At 58.9% G+C, this 21,660-nt stretch overlaps 1 protein-coding gene across 9 annotated transcripts in view; it reads right to left on the reverse strand.

Annotated features, from left to right (window-relative positions):
- Nucleotides 1–21,660, reverse strand: part of SEPTIN9 (septin 9) — a 165,065-nt gene that overhangs the window by 54,157 nt on the left and 89,248 nt on the right. Inside the window, exon 1 of one of the 9 annotated variants that reach the window (XM_060135055.1) lies at nucleotides 12,855–12,933. The exons of 7 other annotated variants lie outside the window; for them this stretch is intronic. The gene's annotated coding sequence lies outside the window, so the exon portion shown is untranslated. Of the gene's footprint in view, nucleotides 1–11,585; nucleotides 11,714–12,854; nucleotides 12,934–21,660 lie in introns of those variants that run through there. One more of the 9 variants, XM_060135056.1, reaches the window with a different exon arrangement.

The raw sequence follows: 21,660 nt of genomic DNA on the forward strand, positions 1-21,660 counted from the left end.
GCCACTGCTGTCACCTCTGGCCCCACCCCAAGGATGGGTGGGCCATCCAAAGAGGCACCGGCTCAAGAAAGGCTGCAGCATCAGGGCCTGGGAGACGTGACTCCACCTCTGCCACTAACCCGCTGTGTGACCCTGGCCACGTCACCAGCCCCCTCTCTGAGCCTCAGAGACAAGAGGGAGTGAAACCAGAGGTCTGAGGAGGTTTAGGGCCTCTGGAGTCAGGCTTGCTGAATTCCAACCCTCCTCTGTCACACCCACCAGCTGTGTGGCCTTGGGCATGTTGTTTAACCTGTCTGTGCCCTGGGTTCCTCATCTGTGAAATGGGAATAATGACAGAATGGACTTCACAGGGCCGATAAGAGGATTAAATGAGGTACTGTACTTACTCCAGGTAAAGAGCCCTGCGACCGTGCAGGTTCCACAGGCAGCCCTGGTTACTGACCACGGCTGTCCCGGCCATCAGGGATCCTGTCCGGCCTTGGCAACCTGAAGCCTGGAGAATGGAGGCGGAGCATCCCTGGTTCCTCTGCTGCCCTCCTGTCCTCTAGGCCCTCTGCTGACGGCGGCCACAGCTGGAGCCCAGCCGTGGTTCCCAGTGACCCGCCACCCTCCTGCATTAGCCGTCACAGAGGCCCCAAGCCCGCCAGGTCTAGATCAAACCATCCCTCCTTGCCCTCATCAAACCCACGCCTTACACTCCCTCCTCCCAACGAGTCTTTACTTCCTGTGTGTGTGTGATGGGAGGTTGGCGCGGGAGACACAGGGATGCCTCGGGCTTGAGGCTGCCACAGTAAGCCAGGGCGGCACGGAGATGCCCGCGGCCGTGGAGGGTCTCCCCGCGGGCCGATGGGGCCCTGCCACCCCTGCCCGCCACACCGCTCCCTCTATGCTGCATGTTCCCTGTCCCCTCTGCCCCTCCCTCCAGCGATGCTCCCGGCAGCCCTGCCGGGAGGACACAGTGAATATGGCCCAGGCAGGGGAAGTGCGGGGGAGCCCCGGGCACACGGCTAACGGGCTGGAGCCCAGAGCCCGGGCTGGCCCTGCCACCACGCTGCGTGGCCCTGTTCTAGGGAAGCTCCTATAGGAAGCAGGCCAAAGAGGAACAGCCCGGATCAAGGGGGAAGGGGCCCGCCTCTCCCAGCGAGCACGGGCGGCGCGGCCTGCAGACACCAAGCCAAAGGCCCTTAAACAAGCGGGAAAAGCGAGAAACACACGCAGATGGGCTGCAGCTTAGTATTTCTCCCGCCCCACACGCACACACACACGCGCGCACGTGGGCACACACGCACAGTCTGGTTTTTAAGCCCAGAAGATGAGGGCTGTGCGCTGGGGAAGCCCCGCCCCGCTGGTCGGGGAGGTACCACACGAGCTCCGCTCTGGCCGTCCACGGAGCAGGGGGGCGGAAGGCCCTAATCGGTACCATACGCTTGTGCAGGGAGCAGGAGGGGGGCAGGGAAGGAAGCCGACAGGCACACCGAGGGCCCAGGGAGGGCAGGCGGGGGGCCGGAAAGAGCGGGGTGCCCACCCTGCAGGGAAGGGGGTGCAGAGGGGCAGCCCGCCCCCTTCGTCTGCCGATCTGTCCCAGCGTTTCATTAGCGACTGCCTGTCGCTGGGACAGCTGGATTCCGCTCAGAGGTCAGGCTCCAGCCCGAGCCAACCCCCTCTCGCCCCAGAACGCCAGCCGGTCGGTGCCGTGAGCCGCAGCTGCTGCTTCCGGCGTGGCCGGCCGGCCCCCGTTTCAGCCTGGGGTGGCAGATGGGGCCTGGCTCATCCGCTTGTGGTGGCTGTGCACGCCTGGCCAGGAAGGACCGGTCGTGATGGCACTGTCTCTACTCGGACCCCAGCTAGTCAAAGGGCCTTGTCCCTCCTTGCTCCCTCTGCCGAGGGACAGTGGCCACAGAGGACACGCGGTCCCTCCCTCCTCCGGCCCCGCTCTGCCCGGCCGACCCTAATTTGGTTCAGGGGTTCACTCTCCTCCTTGAGCTGCCCGGAAACACTGCGTGCTCCGGGGCAGGAGCCATCAGGTTGGGGCTCAGCCTGTGACCGGGGGCTAAGGGAGGGCACCCGGGGGCTTGGGGGCAAGGTTTCCCGGCTTGCGGACGAGGCCCACAGGAAGGGGGCTCGAGTTCCTCTGAATGCGGCCGTGTTGGCAAATGATGCAGCGTCTGTGACCGTGGGGACCAGCCGGGAACAAAGCCACCGCCAAGGATGGCCGAACGCAGGGTCCTCCATAGCATTCTCGGGCTGCCCAGGCTCCGGACTTCTCACTTTGTGCAGCAGCAAATTCTCCTTGGAGCTCGGGCCATTCTGAGTTGGGGTTTCTATTACTCGAAAGCCTCCTGTCATAGCAGCTGAGCGCACAGCAGGCCAGAGCAGCGAGGGAGGAAAGGCCCTGGCCATCAGAGCAGGAGATGACCAGGCTCCTGCAAAGGGCCGTCCAGGCACACCGCCACCAGCCCCCACTGCCCCCTGCTCAAGCGGAGGAGGACAGAAGTTTCTGGGAGGAGGGACTCCAGGGGAGCCAGCCTCCCTCTCGAGAACAGTGACTGTGCTCTGGGCCGCGGCTCCCAAGTCAGTAACTGTTCCTGCAGCCGCTGAGTGCCCCCCATGATGGCTTCCAGAAACAGCATTCCATCCACAGCTGTCAGTGTCCGGAGATCCAAGAACATTCTCAGAACAGCAACTACGACCAAAGCTAACACGGAGTGAGTGCTCGCTAAGTGCAGGCCCTGTTCCCAGAGCCACACACGCAGCCCCCTTAGGTCCTCAGGGCAGCCCCATTCGAGCCTTCCTATGGCTCTCCTCCTTTAACAGATTTCGAAATGGGCACAGAGGAGCTAAGCAACTTGCCCCAGGTCACACAGCAAGAAGGGATAGAGCTGGCTCCCTCCAGAGCTGGCCCCCTTGCCTGCTAGCTTTCCAGTGTCCCCCTTGAGGAGGGGGCAGTGGGCAGCCTGTTGGGCCAGTCTCCAAGATCATCACATTCCCATTCAGCAACCCTGGGGTCAGGGAGTAGGGCGTCATCCTCAGCTCCAGGCCTGACGCAGAGGAGGGCTCAGCAGGTGAATGAATGAATGAACCAACGAATGAGAGCCTGACCACGGAGGAGAGAAACAGGGATACAGACAGAACACAGTGAAAGTACCATTTACCACAATGGCGGCGGTGATGCCAGGCCCGCCCTAAGTCCTTTGCGTGTATGAGCAAGCCTGTTTCTCACACCGTCTCTTGAGCCCACCTTTCCCATTTTACAGAGGGAAACAAAGTACGTTGGCCAAGATCATGCTGCCAGGAAAGGTCATGGCCCAGACACTGGCCACACTCTCACTCACACCCTTATTTTATTCCAGATAACCCCCTGGAATAAAAAGTGAAAGCATCTAAGCATCCCCTCCCTGCCCACCACCCTGGGCTGGGGTCCACCCTCTGCCAAAACTCCTCAGCCTGTTTCCAAGTCCCACCAGCCACGAGATGGTTCTTCAACATACCCTCCTAGGGCAATTTATCCCCATCCCTTTATGAGGCAAGGCTTGGGCCAAGAGTGAGGAAAATCTCCCAGTGAGGGGCAGTCTTGTCAGTGGCAGGGAGAAGTGTCAGATCCCACTTTTGTTCTTTAAAAAAAAAAAAAAATCATTTGTATTAAGTATATGTGTAGGGAAAAGACTGGAAGAAAACCCCAAAACGTGAACAGTGCTTATTTCTGTAGAATGCAGTTATAACTGTCTTATTTATGGCTTTCTAAGTAAATTATTTTTGTCGTAAGGAGGCATAGTTTTTAAAATCGCAACAAAATTGTTTTTCAACCAGGAAGACAGATGCTTCTTAGCTTCTCAGAAGTGCTAACACCTGCCCACTGTATCACCTAGACAAGTGGATGGAACATTCTACGGATCTGTCAGTCAGGCACTGGGCTGGGTCTTCCCCGGGGGGCTCCGAGGGGCCTGGACCCTCCTCCATGTGCAGAGCTGGGTCCTGGCTCTGCCGGCCCTGCCATGAGGTTACTTCCGCTGGGTTGCAGGGAGGATATGGGTTCAACCGGAGTTTGTGTCAACACAGCTCTGCTTTGCCCACAGCCTGGTGGGCGCCCCCCCCCGACTCCACCCGGCATGACAACCCCGGGAGAAATGTTAAGCAGGGAGGGAAGACACTGTGGGTGTGATGCGAGAGACTTTGCAGGGACAGATCTGTAAAAACTCCACTATGCCCAGTCCTCTAGGAGGACTTGAGGCCTCCACTGCCCCCTACTGACCAGCCGAGGCTCAGAGAGGAAGCTGGAGGTGGAGTGCCCTGTGAGACCACAGCTGGGGGGACGGTGGTACCACCGGGGGAGGGAGTGGTGCTGGGGGCACTGGGAGGGCAGCTTCTTACCTGGACCAGCTCCTGTCTCCAAAAAAGTCACTGTCCCTCTCTCTCTTGCCACGAAATGAGGCTGCCTGGGATGGTACACCGACTTCCCGGGTGAGAAAGCCCGGCTCTGCCTGGGCAGTGCACCCCACGGCCAAGCCCTCCAGAGCAGGCTCCCAGGGTCTGCTGTTGCCGCGGAAGAGGATGTGGGGCATCGACAGAGCCCAGAAGCGCCCACGCTCAAGCCGGTCCCCGGGCTGTGCCGGGAAAGGATTTGACAGTGGTGAGTGGTGGGGGGATGGGACAGGGGTGGTCACAGTTCTGCAGCAGGCGAGAAAGCAGGCAAGGAGAGCTCTCGTCCACTGTCCTAGAGACCCTCACGGCTCCAGGCTGGCCCGGACCACCCTGATGGGCCAGGCTCCGGCAAGGCACGTACAAGCTACGAGCCTCAGTGGGAAGGCAGGCCGCAGCCAGCACATTCAGACGCTCCATTCGCCCTGCGCGGGGACAGTCAGGCACAGCGACAGCCCTGGGTGGGCCCCGTGATGTCGCAGCCTCACTCCTCCTGAACAACGGGGGAACGAACGGTGCTCATGTCACGGGACGAAGCCCAGCTCACAGGTGAGTGGTCCTGGCCCCACGAGCAGCCGGCACACCAAGACGGCACACGACTCTGGAGGCGAACCCCAAAACGGCAGCACAGAGCGGGTCCCAGAAGCCTGCCCCCAATCTGCCCCCGCCCGCCCCTCCCCCTCTGGACCTGCGTTCCCATCAGCTCTCAGGCTCTCTGCATGGCTTCCGCCCTCCCTGCTTAGAATGCCAACCAAACCCTGCCGAGCCTCCCTCGCCAGCTCCCTCCCTCACCAGCCCGTCTCCAGCCTTTTATTCCCCAAACCGTTCCTCCTCCAGGAAAGAGACTGTCCCCAGACATTTCCCTTAAGAAGCCACCCTTTTCTGATCACAGAAAACTGAAAGGCAGCTTCCAGCCTTCCTGGCCCCTCCAAGAGGACAGACATCACCTGGGTGCCCAAAGCCCGGAGCAGCCCATCCACATCAAGGTGCCACGGCCTTTTCTGAGGTCCCCTCGGATTCTCTGCCACTACCCCAACGATGCAATCATCGCGCAGCTCCTCCACCAACGGAGCCACGGCCGCCCAGGCGTCCGGCAACTTCCACACACAGCCCATGCCGGTGCCAGCCCAGCGCTCCGCCCTGGGAAGCAGGCTCACGGAGCGGGAGGCCTTGCCAGGACGCGCCCGTGAAACGTGGCCGATTATGTCCATGGTGGCAACACTCAGCATTTATCATACGCTGACTGTATGCCCAGGGCTGCGCCACGGCCACCTCTTACATTATCCCATTAAATCCCCACATGTGTCCCCCCCCACCTGCAAACGATGAGATGAACTCGGAGTAAACAACCAGCCTGGAAGAGTCAGGAGAACCAGAATCTGAACTCAGGCCCGGCTCCAGCCTCCCTCCGTCTGAGCCCACCAGGCGCGCCGGCCAAAGTAGGCGCTTATTAAATATTCGTGAACTGCTGGGAAGCACTCCCTCCCTCCACTGACATCCCACCCCCGCCCCCATGCTTCCAGCACTCTCCCTTCCAGCACTGCTGTCTGCAGCCCAGGCTCTTGCTGTGTGACCGGGGTCAGTGCACTAACCTCTCCGGGCTGCATCTTGAAAATGAGGACACAGCAACACCAGACTGCTTCAAAAGGTCATTGAGGGCACACAGCTTTCCTGAACCCCACGTATGCTGCCCCTACCCACCTTGTGGGGTAGAGACGGTTCGTTCCCCTTTTCCTAGATAAGGAAGCTAAAAGGTTCTGGAAGGCACCCAAGGTCACTCGGGCTGCAAGTGGGTGCACGGAGCTCAGAGCCCACACTCCTGTTTGTCAGTGGACCAGCCCACTGCGGTCACTGCATCAGCTGGGCCTGCTGGTGCTCAGAGGTGGGGCCAGTTCTCATATGTCACACTTCCTCACCAATATCCCCCCGGGGCCCTGCAAAGGCCCTGAGGTCAGAGGTCCCACTTGAATCCTGGTGCCTCCTGTGCAACTATGGGCCAGCAACTCAGCCTCTCTGTGCCTCCTGAGATGCTATGAGGGCTACAGAAGATGCATGGAGAGCAATGAGCCCAGTGGCTGGCACCCTGGAAAGGCTGGACACATGGCAGGTGTGGTGTAGGGATGACAGCGACTAGGATAAATGGATCAAACCAAAAAGGCAGACGAGCCTGGGGTGGGACACTGATTAAACCAAGCCGAGCTGATCGGGACTCTGAAATGTCAAGCAGAGCTCCAAACGGTAACCGAGGTAGGGCCTGGGAGAACAAGGCCCTGGGTGCTGTCCAGGTCCCCCTCTCCCCACCCCTCACCCGCCTGGTCTCCTCAAATTCTGCAAATGGGATCACTCAGGGCCGCCCGTGGTCTCTCCCTCACCCAAGGCAGACGTTGCCAAACCAGAGAGAAGGTTTTCCTCCTGGCCTCAGAATCCTTCTCAACACAGTGCTTCAGGCAGCCACGACCCAGGGACTGCAGCCAGCCCTGCACTTCAAACGCATTCACCCAGCTTCACCAAGAGCTAGAGCTGGGCTGGCCGGGGGAGGTGAGGCGGTATATCCCCCGTAAGGAGCAGACGCCCGCCCCAGCCATTTCTTCCTCTGGGGGCTTCCAGAACTCAGCCTGCCCTCTCAGTTCCCATGGCTCTACCCTCACTCAGCCTCCCAGAGCCTCAGGCTGGGCAGGCTTCAGGGCCCGCTCCCGTCCCTTCCCTTCTGTCCCACTGTCCACCTGCGCTAGATTAGTCCCTCAGAAACACCCCCCTCATCCTTCCTGAGGCACCTTAGTTGGTTGGTGGTTTTAGGGCCACCCCTCATCTGACAGGGCTCCAGTGGCCTGAGCAGACAGGCCCACTCCACACTGAGCTGCATGCACAGGTGTCGTTCCCACCTCCAGCCTTTGCTCAGCCGGGAGCTCAGCCTCTCTGGGGACTCCGATTCACAGATACTTCTCTCTCTGCCTCTTACTTGTGCCAGTCGTCGCTGCTCAAGGCTGTCTGCTGAGTTATGACAATGCCCCTTTGCCCTCTGTCCTAATTTGGCACCAAACCTCCCACTTTCCAAGGCCCCCCAGACACCACTTCTTCCAGGAAGTCTTCCCTGATTGTTCCAGCTGGACAGAGCCTGCCCTTCGGTGCTCCTCTAGCACTCAGTAGGTGCCCAACAGGCATGAACTGGGCACCGCCGACATGCCAGGCCCTGGGGACACAGCCAGCTTCCCCCGACTTCCTGGAGCTCACACTCCGTGTGAACAAATCAGTGGTAAGAGTTTGGGATCCCATATAAGTAGGCAGACAAGTGTATAAGCAGGGACCCAAATGAGGCAGTCAGGAAAAGATGTGGGGAATGATATCCCAGGAAGGAACAGGCTTGCTGGGGACAAACGTCTGTGTCCCCAGGAGCAGCCAGGCCAGGGGGCTGCAAACCCATGAGCAGGGAGTAGGTGTCCCAAGCACAGGAGGCACCCACGGGGAGCTTTAAGCTAGGGAGTGATGTGAACCGATCCTCCATCCAGGAAATCACTGCGACTGTCAGGCTCACCATGTCCAGCCAACGCACACCTCCAGGGGGCGTCCTTCACACACATTACAGGTGTGGATGCTCCTGGGGAAGGTGTAGGGGCCTGTAGGCCACTGCGGGGAGCAGACCGCAGGGGGCAGGTCGGGGCGGACCGTCCGCCAAGGCAAGGCCCGGGGCTGGAGCAGGCGGACGAGGCGCACGCAGATTTGGGTCTGTTTTGGAGATGGCTGTGGCTGGTGGATGCTTCCCAAATTTCTGAGGCCCAGGCAACTTGGTGGGTGGAGAGGGTGCTGTTTCCGAAGCAGGCGGCCTGGGGTGTGGACTCAGGAGGAAATGGCTGAGCTGGGCTGTGCTGGGCCGAGAAGGCTGGGAGGCGCCCAGTGCAGCTCAGGGAGGGGTGGGCCTGAGGAGGCGACTCTGGAGCCCCCCATCCCCAGAACCCTTGCTCAGCCCCATTCACTGTTCTGTGCCGCGCCCACCTGGGCGAACACAGACCGTAACTTCTCAGAGGGAACACCTCCCCTCACGTCACACCTCCCCCTAGATTAGGACACACAGGCAGGAGACCTGGGTCTGTCCAGATCACAGGACCGGGGGCCAGCAGAGCTACACAGAGGGCTGTGCTCCATGCATACACCCTGAGCATGGTGCAAATGTCTGCTGGATGGGTTGGCGGGGGGAAGGGCGGGGGGGGGAAAGGACGGGGTGGGGGTGGACCTGTGCGTAACTGGAGGATGCGCAGGGCTGGGGGGGTTGCTTGACCGCATGTGGAAGTGCAGTGTGCAAAGTGGACGTTCTGCCCCGAGTGAGCTCTCCCTCCATTCCCGGGAAGTGTGACCCCGCCACCCCCCAATCCTGCCCCCAGCTGTTCCTGGCGCCCTGCCCTCCCCCAGAGCAGGCTGACCTGCACCACGTGACCCGGGCCTGGGAAGATGGACCCGGCTGTGGGAGGTCGTGTTGCCTGGGGAATGAGCGTACAGGAAGACCCAGCTGCACAGGAAGCCGGGCCAGAGGCCTCCAGAAGCCTCAGGGTTTCGCAGGCTGGACTCCCAGGGTCTGCTGCTGTGGGGCCCTCTTCTGCCTGCAGCCGGCAGCCCTTGACCCACACCTGCAGGCTCCGGAGAGCCAGGAGGGGGGATGGGGCTGTGTCCCCAGGGTGGCTGCCCACCCGGGGTGCGACTCTGGCTGCAGCCCCCGCCTCTCCTGGCCCCATTTTAGCCATGGGGGGGTCTGCCCCGGTGGCTGCCTGTACACAGAAGGAGCCTCGGCCGAGCTGGCTGCCCCAGGGGCACGGAAACCACGCACCTAGTTACAAACCAGCCGCGGCTCTGGAGTCAAACGGCCCTGTGTTCAGATTCAAAGCTGGATCAGCCACTTCCAGCTGTGTGGCCAAGAGCAAGTTACTCAGCCTCTCTGTGCCTTGGTACCTTCTTTACAAACCGTAACGGTAACTGTTTCTAAGGTCGTTGTGCAGAAACATCCCAGGAAGCACATATAGCAGCTTCCAGCCCAGCACTGGAGCGTGTAAGTGCGCAGGAGGCGGTCACTGTGATTAATGAAAAATTAATACAGGCTAGGAAGGGAATGACAGCCTCCCCGCGGTGTCCCTCAAATGGAAACAAATCTGTGCCGCTCTCAAAGCAGCAGAACTCAAGCCAAGGGCAGGCTCCCAGGTCTCGCTTCCAGCTCGTCAGGCAATTCCCCTGCAGAACATTCCCTCCTGGTTGCAGGCAGGGCCCAGGGCAGGACGCCACCTTCAGATCATCTCAGAGCTGGCACCGGCTTCGCAAGCACATGGTTGGACTTTCCAGATCTTTCCTCCCCTCTCTCTGACCTTCCCCTACTCACTTACCCCCAACACACTTTCTTACTCACTCTCTCCTTTCATTCCTGTTCAAAAACAAAGAATCGAGGCCAAATGTGACAGCTGGCTCCCTGGAAAAGTTTCTCTGCAGCGTGACCGGGTGGCAGTTACACTGCAGGGGGTGTGGTGCTGGGAGGGCTCCCTCCTCACTGCAGAGCCAAGGACGGGGGGCCGGCGGGGGGGGTGGGGTGCGGAACAGTGGGGGGTTACGAGGCCCCAGCCCCCCCCCCCCCGCATTAGGACCTGGCCTGGGGCCACATCTCTAAAGCCTCCTGGGCAGACTGCACACACTTGGTCACAAACGCTACATCAAGTCGGCCATTTTCGGGGGTGGGGTAGCGCTTAGGGTCAGGGTTAGGGTTAGGTTCCTAAACAGAACTTTCAGGGCGACTGAAGCTTCTCATCTTCTACCCACGGCGTAGCCAGGAGCCCACAGGTCTTCCTGGTGCCCACCCTGGAGCCCAGCCCTGACCAGGGTCCCAGAGGGAGGACGGAAAAGCCTTAGAAGGCGCGGGGGAGGGGTTAGAGCCACGTTAGTAACTTTCTCTGCAGAGCTGTCCCCACGCCTCCCCCACAGACCCTGGTCCCCAAAAGGCTGGCTTTGGGCCCAGGAAGCTGCCTTCAGATTCAGAGGTGCCCACCGTGCTTTGGAAATGCAGGCCTGGAGGGTAGAGCTCGGACCCAACAGGTAGTAATAAGAGTGCCCTCTGCTGTGGGGTCTCACCCCATGGGTATCAGCTTCCCCACGTCCACGTGGCCAGCAGCCTCGCTCCCTGGGACCAACCCCAAGGAATCCTGGGGAAGGAAGGGCTGCAGGGGTAGGCGAGGGTGGGGGGAGAGAGTTTGCCAGGGTGCCCTGGCTCCTCCAGGCCCTTACTCTCACTCAGCTGCTCCTACCTCAGGCCCCCAGGCAGAACTCCGGGGGCCTGCTCCCGAAGCCCAGGCCAGAAATGAGGGGAACTGGAGACAGAAGCTCCCCTCCTCATATCCCCTGGGCAGGGCTGATGGGCTGACCTCCCAGAAAGCCGGGCGGTGGCCGCTACTGTCCTGGCCGCCCTGCCGGGCCCCGACACAGCGTTGACAAGAGTGAAGATGCTGTGTTTCCAGCTGCTTCTCCACCTGCCTCTCCGTCTCTCTGATGCCCTGAGGGCACACCCCCGCCCCCCGCCACGGTGTCCAGCAAGCATGGACGGGGCCTGGGCTGTCCAAAGCCATGGCAATCAAGAGCTGAGCCAATCCCTGGGAGTAAGACCTGTGCCCTAGTGAGGTTAGTTAGAGGAAGCCCCCAGGCAGAGACGCCCGCACTCACGGGACCCCTCCTCCGCCCATCTCAGCGCTTTGCTCAGCCCAATCAGGGGAACCGCTCCAAGCCCCAGAGGGATCAATAGCCCAGGCGAGCCTACAGAAGCCGTGCTGTACGTAAGGACAGCCTCTCTGGGACCCGCAGGGACCTGCTCCAGGGCGAGGGAGCAAACCTGGCAGGTAGGGACCACGGTCTCCCCCTCTTCCAGTGCCGACCAGGAGACTACAACCAGGGGTCTTAATTCAGCCCCTCCCAGCCAAGAAGGCACACCGCCCCTCTGCTCCGCCCCCAGCCCAGCCAGCACATCTCTGGCTGGTTCTTCAGCGACACTCACGCTGGTCTTGTGAGGAGGAATGGGGTGGGGAGGAAAAAGAGGAGAGAGGATGAGACGGGCTGGGCTGGGCTGGGCTGGGCTGGTGGCAGCAGCCGCTGCAGGCTCCCTGCAGCTGTGATCGGCGGAGAAACAGGACTTCCAATCTGTTCCCACTCACCCCGGACAAACAGCACCTTGCTCCAAAGTCCAGGGCAGCTGAGGGGCTGGAGGAGGGGGGGGGTACCAGAGTCCCTCCTTTCTAACTGGAGTTTTCTTTTCTTTCATTTCATCATCTCATGGTACTTTCTGAAAGAAAGAGGCCAGAGGAGGGAGCCAGCCCAGGCGGCTCCGCACCCCAGCCCAAGCTTCGGGGCAGGGACCCAGCTTCATGCCTCAGCCCTGGTCCCCAGCGCCGGCAGACAGCTCCATCCCCCAGGGTTCAAATTCAGACTATTAACCACTGGGGGGCCTTAGGCAAGTGGCTGGAGCTCCCTGTGCCTTGATTTCCTAATCTGGAAAATGGGGTAATGAGGGCGCCTGGAAGCTAACCTTATCCTGCTGGTGGTTATTATCAACCCCTCGGCCTCCTTCTCCGGCTGAGATAAGGATTTCCCTCATTGTTGCCACAGGGATCTGGACCTGGATGGACCTGGAAAGTCTTCCAGTTTCAAAGTTCCATCCGCAAAGTGCTCGTGCTAGCTGGCCCGCGCAGGGGCCAGGGAAGGGGAACTCCAAGGGAGGAGTGACGCGCGCAGGAGAAGGGAACGGCCAACAGGGAGGCCCCCACCAAGGCCGCCCCAACCACGCAGCGGGAAGGCGGCTCAGAACGCTCCCCTCCCCCGCAAGCCTCATCTGGATACGAGGCTGAACGGTCCCGGACCTTCTCGGTCCAAACAGAGCCACCCACCACCGGAGCCAGAAGTCTCACTGGCTTGAAGGCCCAGGTGGGGCTGCCCAGGCATCACGGGGGCAGGCGCCAAGGCCGGGAGGCCCACGCCACCCACGGAGAGCAGAGCGCAAGTACCTGCCCCGAACGAGCACGGTGTAATAAGCAAGGGCTTGGTGGGGCGGGGAGGCAAACTTGCTACTAAATTAAATATCAAGAAATTCAGCTCCGACTCACTGACCTAGGCTCTCTCGCCTGAACAGAAAGTCCACTGACAGAGCCACTGACTAAACCACCCCACTCCCGAAAAGCTGGGATTGGGATTCAAGGCCCGCCCACCGTTCCTGCACCAGCTGGTCCCTACAGCTGCCCCACAGCCTCTGCCCAGCCGCCTGTCACCCTCCTGAGAGACACAGGAGTGGCCAGGCCCCCCGCTGCCACAGGAAGAAGTGGGGCTGCGCCTCCCCGCTCGGCCTCTTCCATCGCAGCCTCCCCAGCCCTGACCCCCACTGGAAAACCACAGCCCCCCGCCACGGCCTGGGAGCCCCAGGACGAACTCACCTGGTGGGGGCTGGGGACAGAGGTGCCTGAAACCCAGGCGGGCGGTGGAGGCCACACTGCAGGGCCTTGTTTCAGGAGGTGCCCCAACCCTCTGTAACCTGAGCCCTGGACGCCTCACCAAGCCAGCTCTTCCCATCAGGCACCAGACAGGCATTAGTCAGCAGGTAAACAGGCAGGGAGCCACAGACCTCAGGAAGGCCTGCCTTAGACCAGCCCTAAGGAGAGGGGGCATGATCCCAGGGGTGAAAATAGAGCCCCCCCTCCTGGGCTGGGCTACTGCACTGTGCAAAGAAGTGGACCCGACTGCCAGGGGAACGGGCAGGGGTCACATCATGACTCAGGCATGCCCTGGGGTCACCAGTGACAACGGTGACCGTGGGTGTTACCCACCCCCCAGCTGGGCTCCCTATCCCCGTGCAGAGGAGGGAGTGGACACAGCAAGTTCTGCCAGGGCAGGAGGCTGCGTCTGCAAGGGCGACCCGCCCCGCGGAGGGACAGAGCCCCTCTGTTCACACAGCAGTCTCCTCACACCCTTCGGGGGTCCCCCAAGATCTCCCGTTTCTGCCCTGTCAGAGGTAAGGCAAGGCGTGAAGTCTGGGTGACTACAGATGAGAGGAAGTGGGCCTGGAGACAGTGACTTAGGAGAACGGGCTGTCAGGCCAGCCTTCTCGTTCCAGGGACCAGGCGACTGGGGGGCTCAGAGGAAGGGAGGGGCGGGCCGCTCCCTGGGAATTGACAGCCAGCCCTCCCCACCTCCAAGCTGCGGCCGCCACGGTTATAAAGTTCCAGCTCCTCCCGGGCCACAAGGGCCTCATCTCAGACCAGACACGCCCCCCGCAGCCGGTCCCACGGCCCTGCACAGGAAACAGGACGTACAGGTCTCAGATGATGGTCAGGGCTGTGCTCCCGCCAGGGCCTGGCCGAGCTGAGGCTGCCTGGAACCGAATATGCTGTTTGGCCAGCTCAGGGAGCCCCCAGAAGGAGAGCGCTTTGGGTGGAGTACCTGGAGACCTCACTGGGATAGACAGGAAAGGAGGCCCTGCTGCATCCTCGGGGCCTTGGAGGCCAGCCGGGCAGCAGGTCCGAGTGGGCAGGGCTGCCTCCCCACCGTCAGCAGAAGGCCCAGCCCAGGCCCGAGTTCTGGACCCCCTTTATTACGCCTCTTCCTCCCACTGGATCTCTGGGTGTGCGAGGGACCCTCCTCTCCCCGTCACACTCCATTTAGGGGGACAGTGCCTCGGCACAGACGTCCAACAGCAAAATGACAGGCCGGAAGGGTGGTTGTACAGCTCCCCCCATCCCCACCCCACCGAGCTTTCTAGAGGAGGACGCTGCAGCGCCTTCCTGCCCCCAGGCACCTCCCACCCTGCCCCACCCTCCCCACTGCCATCCCTGGCAGGTGCTGCACTCTGCAAGTTCGAAGTCCTCAGCCCCTCAAACCTCAGCGCTCTTGGGGCAGAGACCAGGGAGTGCAAATTTCAAAGGGACCGCCAAATACCTCGGGAATCAAGATACATAACATGTCAATGCAATATGTTTTGAAAATCAAACTTTTGCAGAAAATCCGTAATGATTTTTTCCAATCCAACAGGGCGGGATTCGGGCGAGGAGAGTGCAGCAGGGCTGTGCACGTGCCTGGCCCATCTTTCTTGAAAATGTGCATTATTTGTTCATCAAGGATTTGGGGGGCGCAATTCTGATTTTTGAAAGCATTGCATAAAAACACTACTTCTCTTGACTCCTGAGTATTCTGGCGCTCCCCCACCCCTCCGCTAAGTTTTGTGCCCCCGAGGAGTGCCTCACTTGCCCTAATCTCGGGCGTGTTCTTGCTTTCACCCACCCACCTCCAGGGGTCCACACCCAAGCTCAACCTTGAACCCAGGACCACCCTGGTTAGGGTCACAACCTCCCAAGCTGCCTCACCTGCTTCACGTTCCTCTTCGGCCCTCACCACGGCTAACGGGCTTTACGTTTTACTGTTTGCTTGGTTCACCCTCTGCCTCTGCCCATCAGCACATAAGCCCCAGGAGGACAGGATTTTTCTCTGTATGTTCAGCACGGATGAACTCCTCAGCGCCGCGAACAGTGCCTGGTACATGTCAACGCTCAACCCTTCCTGAATAAACAAACGCTCCAGGCATGATCATCTCTAGGAAATCTGATCAGGCCCTGGTGAAACACCTCTGGTGGATCGGGCCGTAACACAGCATCCAGCCCACCTCTGGCCCGGCCCGCCTTCAGCCCACCGCCTAGGCCAGTGTGTCCCAAACTGTGGGTCCTGACGCTTTAATGGGTCCTGAAGACTAGTTAGCAGGTCATAACCAGCATTATTTTTTCACATTTAAAAAGAATACATTCATACTAGAAGAACTAGAAGAAGAAGGTAGAAGCAACCCAAATGTCCCTCAGCTGATGAATGGATAAACATGTGCTCAGTCCACAAATGGAATATTACTCAGCTAGGAAAAGGGATGCAGCCCTGATCCCGGCTACAACACGCAGGAACCTTGCAACACGGTGCAAAGGGAAGGAAGCCAGTCACAAAAGACCACACACTGTACGATCCCATCTCTAAGGAAGGTTCACAACAGGCAAATCTACGGTCATTGTTCAGGGCTGGGAGAAACGGGGGTGGGGGACAGGAGGTGACAGTTAATGGGGACAGAGATTCTTTCTGAGGTGATGAAAACGCTCTAAAGTTGGATGTGGCGACGGTTTCACAACCCTGTAAATAACTAAAAACCATTGGATTGTACACTTTAAATGGAAGAACTAAATGGTATTATGTGAACTGTATCTCGATAGAGCTGTTTTTAGAAAATAAGAAAAGCTCCCCCATCCGAAGCAGCACATACAGCGAGTATGAAGGTGTAGCAGGCACGCGATAAAGGCAAGAAGTACTCCGTGGAAATACTGTTTCATTTGTATACACACCACACACACACACATCTACACATACGTGTGTCCTGGTTTGTGGTGCAAAACGTACTCCTTACTGGGGGCTGCAGTCCAAAATAAGTTTGAAAGCCACTCTCTGGGCAACATCAAACTCAGGATTCCAGAAAGCCAACGGCCCTTCACCTGCCTGGACCACTCTGCCCCCTTCAAGACCAAGGGCCCTACCCCCCACCCCCCACCTCCAAGAGGTCTCTGCTGGCAGGGTTGGGGGGCTCCCTCCTCGGGGTGCCAAGGCCTTCTGGACTCGTCCCTCTCAGAACACTTGTCACACTGCACTGCACACATGTTTCGGAGGGAGCGTCCCCAGGACATGGGCTGTGTCCCGGCCACCGACGCATATTCTCCTCTGAGAACAGTGCCAGGCCCAGGGCAGGAACTCAGGTGCACAGATTGATGGTGGCAATCATGGGGGGCTGGCCCCTCACCACCCCCTCTACACACCACTACCTCTGAATGATCTGAGGGATTTTAAATAGCTTACAGGATGATCTTCTAGGAAAAAAAGGTATAAAATAGGAAGAAACAAACGCTAAACTCAAACAAACCTATGGAAAAAACTTTTTAAAGGATGAGTCTCCCACAAAAATATCCAGCTCAGATGGTTTCACTAGTGAATTCTTCAAACGTTTTAACACAGAGATGATCGTGTAGCCGCTTAAAAATGTTCCAGAACACAGAGGGGGGTAAAGAAACGCATCCAAATTATTTTCGCTAAGCCAGCACGACACTGACACCAAAATTGATAAAAATAGCAACGCACACATGCCCAACACGCTGTAGACCAGGCTCACGCGTGCGTAGCCATGCAGGAGCTGTGCGTCTCTACCTCGCTGTTTAAACCCAAGTAAATTCCAATGGATTAATGATTTCAGTACATAAAAATGAAACCATAAAAGTACCAGAAGAAAACCTGAGTGAATTCTTTTGCTATGATTTTGGAATGCAGGCGGCCTCTAAGCAGGACATAAACCTCCACAAGAGAAAAGAAAAAGAATACACGTGACACCCTAAGGGTTAAAAATCTCTGTTTAAAAGAACACACTAAAAAAAAAAAAAAAAAGAACACACTAGACACAAAATGAAAAGTTAACAACTGGGAAAAAGCACTTGTAACGGCTACGACAAAGGTGTACCAAGAACTCTTAAACAAACAAACAAACAAAATCAAGAAAATGATTTAACGACCCAACTGGGGAAAAAAGGAACCTAGGACAGGAATGAGAAGTTCCCAGGGAACCTAGGGCTCTTGGCCTGTACACAGAGGAAAAGATACCCACCCCCCCACCCCCATCCCCGCACCTTAATAAGAGATGCACAAACTAAAACACCCATCAGATAGCTTTCTACCTCTCCGCCCAGGGCAAGGGACACAGTACCTCTCTCTGTCACGACCAGAAACTGATGCAGCTGTTTTAGAAGCCAACTTAGCAACACGGGTCAAAATCTTAAACGCACACATCCTCTGGTGCAGAAATTCCACTCCTAAAGGTTTATCCAACGTGTGCACATATATAAGCCAGAGGATGTTCATGGAAGCCTCGTTTATCACAGAGGAAGCCGGACAAGAATGGCAGGACCATGTCAGGGCCGAGGACGCAGCTGTTACGAGGAATGTGCCCCATCTACATCCACAGTGTCATTAAATGGGGAAAAGACACACACGCAGACTCCAGAAGGACACACAGCGCGCCCTACCACCCGCATGGGCTATCCTGGGGAAAGGCTGGGAGATCAGGAGAGACAGATTTCCTTTTCACATTTCATGTGACCTGGATTTTTTCTCTTCTACCAATGGTCACGCACTGCTTTTGAGAATTAGAAGAGAAAAAGGCAATGGGGCAGACGGGGCCGAGGGAGTCAGGGATATAGACCAGAGCATGGACTACAAGCTCGGGGAGGGAGAGGCACCGTGCAATGGCCAAGCTGAGCCCGTTCGTTAAATAAGGCTGCATTTGGTTTTCATTTATGAGCCTGTTTAACAAAACCTCCCGGGCGCTGGGCCTGCACTGGCGGTCCTCACACGTTAGCACTTTCGTTCTAACAACGCTGTACAGGAGGAATGAGGTCCATTGCGATGATGAGAAGAAGGACTCAGAGAGCATAGGTCATCAGGCCAGGGCAGTCTGAGGGCCATTTCCCCCACGAACAAGTGGGCAAGGCCTCCCGAGTGGCTTCCTGCTGGAACATTCTGCGCTTCTAAGCTGTACCCTCTGTGTGTTATATTTTAGAAGGAGGGAGATGGAAGAGGTGACCTCCAAGGCCACTTCCACTTCCCAATTCCTTGCTGGGACCAGCGCTGGGGTCTCTGAACTGCATTGGACAGACCAGGGATTTCCAAACCAGGTTCCCTAGAGCCCTGGGGTTCCACAGCGGTGTGCCCGGTGACAGCATGGGAAAGGGGACAGGAGGCTTCACTGCTCAGAGAACTGGACGCTCAGTCCTGGCCACGAGCTGCCTTTGCTCATTCGCTACAACTGGTAACTCTGGGAGCCCCTGGGATTCCAGGGGGGCGTCTGTGACACCCACAGAAAGGCCCAGGCCAGGGAAAGCCAAAGTGGATAAAACGTGGAAAGGAAGTCATGCCTGGACCCGAGAAGGGTCCCCTCCTCGCCACCCACAGCTCTCAGACATGCGGCCCCAGGTCCACATTTAGCCACATCAGGCCAGTGGAAACCACGTGGCATCATCCTTCAGGCTGCCTGCTGGAACCCAGGGTCTGGGCAGGGCCGCCCACACTTCGGGGCGCCAGGCGGGGGTCCGAGCCGCTCCTCCGGTGCTGAATGTGCCCTCTGTCCACAGAGCGTGGCTGTCCGCGCAGGCGTGTCCCCCGGACAGCAGCCCCATTGTGCCGACCCTGGCTGCCAGCAGCTGTCCCGGGCGGAGAGGCTGCGGCTGCAGACACAGCCCCTCTCCAGGCAGCTGCTCGGCTTCCCAGGTCAGGCACCCAGGAGGCCTCACCCAGCACCACGTGTCTGGGGCCCGGGCTCCGTCCCTGGTCAGGGCTGCAGCCCCCAAGCTGCAGGGAGGCAGCGCGGGGACCCGCCTGCAGCGTCGGCCTCCCTGCCCGGCCCGGCCCGCTCCCGCAGCTGTGCCCAGCTCTATGTAAGGCATTCCGCAGCTGCTCGGCTGCATTCCCTGGATGGGCCCGCATTCCTCCCTCCTCACCACTGGGCTGGGCTTGGCAGACAGCTGGAGGGCCAGCGGGGGCGGTGAGTGCCTTCTCCCAGGCCCTGGGGCCACGCTCTGTCCTCCCTGCCCCCTACCCTGCCCCACCTTGAAGGAGACACACCTGGGCCTGGCCACCCCTCCACCACATCCTCCTGTCCCCCCATGCATGGGGACTTCCTGCTTCAGACCGAGGTGTGCACGGGCCTCAGGGTCAACTCAGAGGAGAGCGTCTGTTCTTAAAAGGCGGAAGGAGAAAGGGACCCAATCCCCAAAGGTGAAAGGGTGCCTGGATGCCCTCTGGGGTCACGACGGAACGGGGAGGAGCCCAGAGCAGAGGGGTCTGTCGGGCAAGGCAGCCAGGTGGGAGCATCCCTGCAGGAGGTACAGCCTTTTCCCACCAGCATAGAAACACGCAGCCCCACACAGAAGAAAACTCTCCGGGCTAAGGGCCCAAAGGCACAGAGAGATCAAGTTCACGGCTCTGCTTTGCCAGACACAAACGAGACCCTCAACGTGTATGAATCTCCTGCCATAGGCCAGGTGCTGGGATGAAAGGGTGGACAAGGTGCAGAGCCCGGCACCGGGGAGTTCACAGGCCAGGGACAGGCCCAGCGCGGACCCTGGTTAGTGAGTCGTCCTGCGAACACGGGGGGTGTCTAGGGAGCCTTTGCAGAGCTGGCCCTTCCTCCCTAAGCAGATGGCGGTCCCCTTCTCCCCCCTCTTCACGCTCTCTGATCCCCACACACACTTCTGGGGCACGTCACGGTCCCCCCACTTCACTGGCTGACCCCTTCCCACCCTTGAGACTCAGCTCAGATCTCACGTTCCCCAAAGCCTTCTCTGCCCAGCCTCCTCTGTCCCCATGTCCCTGTGCTTGGAGCGTCCCATGATTCCCCGTGGAAGTGACATCTTCCCTGTTCTGCCCCAGCCCCTAACACAGGCCTTGTGCAGCCGGTACCCAGGTACACCCGGAAGACGGCAGGCTCACCTCGTCTGCCAAACAGCCACGCTCACCACCAGAGGCGTAGGGGGCCTGACGTCCACCTTCCTCAAGGCTCTACCCACGACCAAAGATATTTCTAGATGTTTTTAGCCGTAGGGAAACCGGAGGAAGACATTCGCTGCGTCTGCCCCACCCCAATGTCACGCCCACATCACCAGGGACTCCAGGCACCACCGTGGACTGGATACCTGTCTTGGTTATTGGGGGCTGGGTAGGTGCAGCTGTACCTGGACAGCTCAGACCCCCTACCACCATTGTTGCCTCGGGCCAGCAAGCCCAACGCCTCCCTCGTTTGACAGATCAAGAAACTGAGGCTGGGGAGTGGGGGGCAGGTTGGGGGGGCCGCGAAGCGATGGCTCAGAACCAGTCGGCCAGTGGGGTGGAGCCAGGACACACCCAAGAACTCAGCTGGGCGCCAGTCCGGGGACACCCCACTCGCCACATGGCCCGGTCACCCCAGCCTCCCCCACGGCCTCCAGTGAGCATTCAGAGACGGCAAAGAACCAGACCCACGAGTGAGCGGCCAGCGCCCGCCTTATAAGGCAGCCTCGGGGAAACTTGGCCGGTGGAACCAGGCGGGGTGGCTCCCGGGGGGAGGGAGAGCGACGAGCCTGACACACAGACGTGGTTCTGGGTCCTGCAGCCCAGCCCCACCCAGAGCCACCCAGGTGGGGGCAGGGGGGCCTGGGAGGGGAGGCAAGAGCCTGAGAGAGGAGCAGGGCTGGAGGCTGCCAGGTCCAGGGGCCTCGGAAACCAAGATCCCAGAACGCCAGAGTGAGCGGATCAGACCTGTGGGGTCTTGGTTGACCAGAAAAGTATCTGCTTGATCCTTGCAGAGTCCCATGGGGTCCCTGCAGCCCCTGCATCTGCCTACGAGAGCCACCACAAAGCCATCCCCATGTCACTCCTCCAACATTGTTTTATTGAGCACCTGTTATGTCCAAGTCACTCGGTATCTCATGAGAGTCTTTCAAAAAGAAAAAAAAAGACAACAGCCCCAGCCTCAAGTAACCTAGAATCCAGTTCAGGGCATGGAAGGAATTCTGAAGAAGACATAGCAAACGTTAAGAGTGGGTATTGCTGGCTTACAGGTGAATTATAGTTTCTTTCTAATGTCTATATTTTCCAAATTTTAAAGAAACAGTACTGTGAAAAACTGTTTTTGCATTAAAAAAAAAAAACATCTAGCAGAGGAAAGAAGGTTCATACACAAACAATTTACATTCCAAGACAAACACACGATATTATACATGAGAAAGACGCAAAAAGGCACGGGAATCAGAGGAAGTGAGGCTACTTCCAGTTAGTGGGAGAGGTGCCATTTGAGCAGGACTTTGAAGGATGCATAGGAGTTTGAAAAGCAGTGATGTGAAGAGGAGCGGGGCTGGGGATCAGGAGATCAGTGCAGAACCGCTGTGAGGAAAGGTGGCCAGTGGGAGACCACGAAAGGACCAGAGCAGGAGGGGCTGGGGAGCAGGGAGGTATGAGCTGGACAAGAGGGTGAATCTACTGTGGAGGGCGGGGGCCCGGGCGGGTGAGCAGTGAAAGCTCATAGTGAGCATGGATTTCATCAGTGCTGTGCTTTAGGGAGGTCAATCTAGGAACAACTTAGCTGAGGTCCCAGGACACCCTGTCCTGTGCCCACGGTCACAGTCTGGAGGGCTTCCTGGAGGTAGA

This window comes from Lagenorhynchus albirostris, chromosome 20, assembly GCF_949774975.1.
Source record: "Lagenorhynchus albirostris chromosome 20, mLagAlb1.1, whole genome shotgun sequence".
Classification (NCBI taxonomy): Eukaryota; Metazoa; Chordata; class Mammalia; order Artiodactyla; family Delphinidae; genus Lagenorhynchus; species Lagenorhynchus albirostris.